The following is a 7,746-nucleotide window of genomic DNA, read 5'->3' on the forward strand; positions in this document are numbered from 1 at the left end:
AGCTGATGACTCCACATCCACCCAGCTGTGAAAGGGAAAGATATGGGCATCTTCCAAACTCCTCCCTTCTCCTTCTGTCCTCTTCCTCCCATCAATCAGCAAGTTCTGTCAATTCTATTTTTCTTTTTCTTGGCCATGGCAGGAGTCTGGCAAGGTCTTAGTTCCCAACCAGGCACTGAACCCTCACCTTGGGCAGTGAAACCACTGAGTCCTAATCATTGGACTGCCAGGAAATGCCCCAATTCTCTCTCTCTTTCTCTCATTTTTTAATAATTTTATTTATTTATTCTTGGCTATGCTGGGTTTTCGTTGCTGCACGCGCTTTTCTCTAGTTGCGGAGTGTGGGCTTCTCCTTGCGGTGGCTTCTCTTGTTGCGGAGCAGGGGCTCCGGGTGAGTCGGGCTTCAGGGGTTGTGGCACATGGGCTCGAAAGCACAGGTTCAGTAGTTGTGCTCAGTACTTGTATGGGGTTGGTTGCCCTGCAGCCTGTGGGATCTTCCTGGACCAGGGATGGAATCGGTGTCTCTGGTACTGGCATGCGGATTCTTCACCATTGGGCCACCAGGAAACCCCTCAATTTTCTCTCTTCACACATTCTGAATCCTTGCTCTCTCTCTAGTCGCCAAGCCCAGCCCTAGGATTGGCCTCCTAAGACACACTTCTGTGGTCCACCTGGCACGAGGAGGATTGTTTGGGAGATCCCAAGACCCTCAAGGCAGCTGTGAGGTCACAGACATGCCTAGGTCTTTGCGGACTGTTAGCAGGTTTGACCTCATCACCTGCACACATGCATGGTTTTCAATGGGCAAGTGATTTATCCAGATGGCCTGGGGACGTTTGGGACGTCTGGAGACAATTTTGGTTGTCACAATTGGAGGCGTGTCTGCTACTGGTGTCTAGTGGGCAGAGGTCAGGGATGTTGCTAAACATCCAACAATGCAAAGGACCGATCCCTATAGCAAAGACTGATCTGTTCCCCAAATGTCAACAGAGCCGAGGGTGAGAACCACTGACCTAAAACTGCTCAGATCAACCCACAGACCAGCATGGGTCCCATCCAGCTGATTACCCAGCCATAAAGAGAGTATAGACAACGATAAGGAGGCACTGCCCTGGTGATCCAGTGGCTAATATAGAGGGCAGGGGTTTGATCCCTGGTCTGGGAACCAGACCCCACATGATGGAACTGAAGCTCCTGCTTGCAGCAACAAAGACTTATGCAGGCACAGACAAATAAATGGATATTGTTTTAAAGAGGAAAGAATAAGCATTTAGAAACTTTATAGCAACTTGCCATGGTCATTTCATGAACTATTGGGCTTGTGTTTTGCATGTTTTGTAAATTCTTTTTTGTAATCATTTTTTAAATTGACGTATACTTTGGCCACCTGATGCAAAAAGCTGGCTCATTGGAAAAGACCCTGATGCTGGGAAAGATTGAAAAACACAAGGAGAAGAGGCGGGCGGCAGAGAGTAAGATGGTTGGATAGCATCACCGACTCAATGGGCCTGAATTTGAGAAACTCTGGGAGATAGTGGAGGACAGGGAAGCCTGGCATGCTGCAGTCCATGGGGTGGCAGAGGGGGTCAGACACAACTTAGCAACTGAACAACAACAAATAGTTTACAATGTTGTGTAAATTTAGTGTGCACAGATAAATGACTCAGTTATATAATCATATATAAATATTCATTTTCAGATTCTTTTCCATACAAATTCTTTATTTTAATTAATAGACTTTTCTAGAAAAAATTAAAATTTACAGAAACATTGGGCAAATAGTACTATTTCCATATATTCCCTGCCCCAACACACACACATACAGTTTCTCCAGTAACTAGTGGAAGTAACATCTTCCACTAGCCTGGGATTAGTGGACCAAGGTTTCCCTAGTAGCTCAGCTGGTAAAGAATCCGCCTGCAATGCAGGATACCCCAGTTCTATTCCTGGATTGGGAAGATCCCCTGGAGAAGGGATAGGCTACCCACTCCAGTATTCTTGCCTTCCTTTGTGGCTCAGCTGGTAAAGAATCTGCCTGCAGTGGGGGAGACCTGGGTTCGATCCCTGGGTTGGGCAAGTCCCCTGGAGGAGGGCATGGCAACTCATTCCAGGATTCTTGTCTGGAGATTCCAATGGACAGAGGAGCCTGGCTGACTACAGTCCATGGGGTCACAAAGAGTTGGACATGACTGAGCAACTAAGCGCAGCACATCTATACATTATCGTTAACTAAAGTTCATGCTTTATTCATATTTTTTCAGTTTTCCCAGAATATATTTTTTCTGGTCCAGGAGCCCACATGACAACTAACTGACATGTCTCCTTAGATTTCTCTTGGCTGGGGCAGTTTCTTGAGGTCCCCCTGTCTTTGACGACCTTGAGAGTTTTGAGGATCATGGTCAAGTATACAGGAGGATGGGGCTTCCAAAGTGGCACTAGTTTTAAAGAACCCACCTGCCAATGCAGGGAATGTAAGAGATTTGGGTTCGATCCCTGGGTTAGGAAGATGCCCTGGAGGAGGGCATGGCAACCCATGCCAGTATTCTTGCCTGGAGAATCCCATGGACAGAGGAGCCTGGTGGGCTACAGTCCATAGGGTCGCAAAGAGTGGGACACGACTGAAGCGACTTAGCATGCATGCACGCATACAGGTGGATGCCTTTCAACTGAGACTTTTTGGATTATTTCCCTCATATTTAGACTAGGGTTATGGGTTTGGGGAGAGAAAGATCACAGAGATAAAGTGCCATTTTCATCACATCACCTCAAGAGTGCATATGATCAAGAGTACAATTATGACTGTTGGTGTTGACCTTGAACACCCAGCCAGGTGATGTAGCATGTTTGGCAGTTTTCTCCACTAAAAAGTTACTCTTTCTTTCCCCTCTTTACATACTGTTCCTTCTTGGAAGGAACCCACTGTGTGCAGTTCTAACCATCCCTTGGGATGGAGTACTTACATAAATTATCTGAAAACCTTCCATACCTGTCCTTCATGTGTTAATGTATTCCATCATTTCTGTGTATCACTGACAAACTCATGGACATTTATTTTCTTCCTGGGTTGGGTTTTTTTGGCTGTGCTGGGTCTTCTCTACTTCGCTTTCTTGTGATGCGGCAAGCAGGGGCTCCTCTTCATTGCAGTGCACGGGCTTTTCATTGCAGTGACTTCTCTTGTTGTGGAACACAGGCTATAGGCTGGAGGGCTTCAGTAGTTGCAGCTTGCGGGTCCTAGAGCACAGGCTCAGTGGTTGGGGCATGCACAGGCTTAGCTGCCCTGCGGCCTGTGGGATCTTCCCAGACCAGGGATGGGCAGGTGGATTCTTATCCATTGCGCCACTAGGGAAATCATCTTCCTTGGGTTATAATCCAATACTATACATACATATATATATATATATTTATATTTATATTTATTTTATTTGGCTGTGCTGGGTCTTAGTTGTGGTATGTGGAATCTAGTTCTGTTACCAGGGATCAAACCCAGGGCCCCCTGCATTGGGAGCTGGAATCTTAGCCACTGGACCACCACAGAAGTCCCCTGATACTTGATTAATTTTGTTGTTCAAATGGCTCTGGCTTTGTCCTCTGGAAACTCTTTTTTTTTTTTTCAGCATTGCTGCAGATATTTTTTTTTCCATTTATTTTTATTGGTTGGAGGCTAATTACTTAACAATATTGTAGTGATTTTGGTCATACATTGACATGAGTCAGCCATGGATTTACATGTATTCCCCATCCCGATCCCCCCTCCCACCTCCCTCTCCACCCGCTCCCTCTGGGTCTTCCCAGTGCACCAGGCCTGAGCACTTGTCTCATGCATCCAGCCTGGGCTGGTGATCTGTTTCACCCTAGAAAATATACATGTTTCGATGCTGTTCTCTCGAAACATCCCACCCTCGCCTTCTCCCACAGAGTCCAAAATTCTGTTATGTACATCTGTGTCTCTTTTTTCTGTTTTGCATATAGGGTTATCATTACCATCTTTCTAAATTCCATATATATGCATTAGTATACTGTATTGGTCTTTATCTTTCTGGCTTACTTCACTCTGTATAATGGGCTCCAGTTTCATCCATCTCATTAGAACTGATTCAAATGAATTCTTTTTAATGGCTGAGTAATATTCCATGGTATATATGTACCACAGCTTCCTTATCCATTCGTCTGCTGATGGGCATCTAGGTTGCTTCCATGTCCTGGCTACTATAAATAGTGCTGCGATGAACATTGGGGTGCACGTGTCTCTTTCAGATCTGGTTTCCTTGGTGTGTATGCCCAGAAGTGGGATTGCTGGGTCATATGGCAGTTCTAATTCCAGCTTTTTAAGAAATCTCCACACTGTTCTCCATAGCGGCTGTTCAAATGGCTCTGGCTTTGTCCTCTGGAAACTCTTTTAGTTGACTCCTGTGGATGATATCCTCTCATTCTTGATCCTTGTCAGCTGTTCCTTGCTTTCTGGCTCTAAGCACATCTTTTTCTTTCTTTCTGGCCATATGCCACATGGCTTGTGGGATCTTAGTTCCTGGATCAGGGATCGAACCTGTGCCTCTTGCAATGAAAGCCTGGGAGTCCTAACTGCCAGGGGATTCCCATGCATGTCTTTTTCAATCTCATTTTCAATCTTATTTTCCTAGAAATTAATTTCTATTGCATTTTAAGGATTGTAAAAGAAAAAAAAAAGGGTCTGCGTTTCAGAGAATTTAAGGAGCACTCCAAAACCTTCTAACATCTTCCTCTGCCTGTCTCACTCACACCAGCTCCAGGGACCTGTCCTGAGCACCAAGCTTTTACCTGCCTCCCCATCCCCCCTTGCCCTTTGCCCAGGCAGCTCTCGCCTGGAATGCTCTCCCTCCAACTGTTCCGGGTCATCAATCCTGTCTCAGCTCCATCTCCCCCTCCTCAAAAAAGTCTCCTGGTCTCAAACTGAAGCAGCCCCCTACCCTGGCTATTTCCAGCTCCCTCCTCCCGCCCCCACTTTGTTTCATTCCTGTCTCACTATTTTGTCCCTTGCTGAAATGATCTCTTTGATGGATTTGTTTATTGCCTCTGCATGGAAGTGTCATGAGGACAGAGACAACCCTGGGCAATGCACCATCGTGTTTTAGTTTTAAAAGACATTATTTTGAAATATTTTAGAAATGTCTCCTGGAGGCCCCTGGAGGTCTGATAATAATCTCCCTCTACTCTGGCCAAACTTCAGAAGGACCACCATGGGAATACTGTGGGGGTGTGGAGGACAGAAACACTGACCATACCTGAATCCCATCACCACATTTTGCTATATAGGCTGCAGGTGCATAAAAGGGACTTCAAACTTCTTCTTCCCAAGAAGAAGATCTCTGAGATCCCCAAAACTAGAGGCCTCACCCAACTCTATTTGAAGGTTCATAGATATGCAGAGAATGTGGGCCAGCCTTGGAATGGAAGGGCAGCATAATTGTTAGGTAGATGCAACTTGGATCTTGGTGACTTGGGCTCAAAGTCTCCTTACATTCTCCTTGCCATGTGACTTCGTGGTGCTCGGCCTCAGTTTTCCCGTCTGTGAAATGGGTATGATACTATGCTAGGGTGGTTGTGAGGATTAAATGAGACTGTGCTGGGTATATCATACTCTCGGAAATTGTTATCTGTTAGCACAATCCCCGAAAGTGCACTGCACATACAGAATTTTGCAGATGGCTTTTACGGGGTTCATCAGTTCCCTAAACTTAGTTCTGAACCCTTGACCTACAAAGGCTCTAAGTCATCCCCACCCCACCCCCGTTTAATAACCAGGGCCCATCGAATGAGTTAAGAGGCTTGAGAGCCAGGCCCACAGGTGAGCGAGGAGGCTGGAGGCAAAGATGCCGGTAGGGCGGGAGGAGGGTGCTAGGATGGGGCGCCTGGTGCAAACTGGAGAGTCAGTATGTCTGGAGCCGCCCGGGCCCCAGGAACAAGCCCCCGGGGGGGAAGGTGGGACGTGGTTTCCAGCAGGCGTGGGTGGGGCGGTCCAGCCCAGCCAGGCATTCCAGTCCGCCCAGTGTGGGGGCTGGGCGCCAGGAGGCCACTGGTTCCGGCTCGCTACACCACCGGAAGCCCCCTGGCTCTCCCACCCCGGGACGGTAGAGGGCTAGCGGAGGCGCCTCCTAAGGCGGGAAAGCGTTTGGCTGCGTGGTCACAATGCGTCCCCCGGGAGAGTGCCCACAAGCGGGAGGCACCGCCTTCACGCATGTTTGCCCTTGGGGTCCACAAAGGTCATGAGAACTTCCCCAGGGAAAGCACAGACACGTGTGCGCCGGCAGGACACGCCACGCCCCCAGGAGGGGCAGGGCACGCAGGCACGCCCGTCCCCGCCAGGTCACCTCCCTACGCCCCGGAGTCCGGGATCCCCTGACAGCGTCGCAGATGGGGACACTGAAGCCCAAGGGAAAAAGGACTGAAGCCCAAGGGAAAAAGGACTCATCCAAGTCTTTCAGGCGGGAGGGGCGGTGGTTGGGGATAGGGGCCAGGGCACGTGAGCCACACACATCCCACACGTGTGTTCAGACACATCCACACTGGCCCCTTTGTGAGTGCGCCCACACCCACTCCTGCACGGGCACATCCAAACAGGAGGGCCCACGCCCCAGCTCCCCTCCCTTGGGCACACCCACCTCCTGCCTCCCACCCGCTCTAGACCAGGAGATCCACTCCTCAAGCACCCCTGTACCTTGTATGTTAAGCAGATGGGCAATTTCTACGAAGGATGGGGCTCAGGGACCCCCATGGGGGTGGTTCTCGAGAGACTGACTTGCTGTAGTCAGTTTCATCTCATAGAATTTTACACCGTCAAGAAAACACTGTTCTGTGTGTGTGTGTGTATAGATTGAAACCCCCTCTATAGTTGTAAATGCACAGACTCACTCACATTCCCTTACATGGAAGTCACCCACCCAGTTTCACATATATGACACCCAAGTGCATCTAGATGCACAAATACTTACCCTTATTCACCCACAAAGCCATTCAAAGTATGACTTCTTACACACATACACCTACACACACATTGCAGCCATATGTTCACAACCAGGCACCCACAAATGCACTTATACATAAAGAGATACGTTCAGACACTCAGTTTACATTCAGAAACCAGATACACATACTCTTACAGGTGCAATATCCACAAATCCGCAGACGTAAACACCAGCTCCACACACACAAATATACACACAATACACTCAGTGATACAGCTCAATGCTCATATAAACAGATAACATATAAATCCAAACAGATACGTACATTTACTACACACACAAAACTGCACTCTGATATACACATCTAGACCTACACAAATACCTAACATTCACGAACACTCCTGTGTTCACAATTACACACAGTTAAGAGGCCCACAGTCAATATAAAAAAAAAGAAAAACACTATGGAACACACAAGCAAATATTAAATATCCTCCAATAGGCGCTCAGGCATTTACAAGTATGCCCAGTAACATCCATACAATTGCATCGTGTACACAAATATCTGAGCTCACACTCATATATTCACACAGATACACACACCTCCATGCCTACATACACAATCAGGCTCATATCACACACAGATTTGCTCACACATATCTGCAGTTCCTACAGAAATAGGCACACACACTCATAAAGGGCTTCCCAGGTGGCGCTAGCTAGTGGTAAAGAACCTGCCTGCCAATGCAGAAGACACAAGAGACATGGGTTCGATCCCTGGGTCAGGAAGATCCCCTGGAGGAGGGAA

Source organism: Odocoileus virginianus, chromosome 3 (assembly GCF_023699985.2).
Source record: "Odocoileus virginianus isolate 20LAN1187 ecotype Illinois chromosome 3, Ovbor_1.2, whole genome shotgun sequence".
In the NCBI taxonomy this organism is placed as follows: Eukaryota; Metazoa; Chordata; class Mammalia; order Artiodactyla; family Cervidae; genus Odocoileus; species Odocoileus virginianus.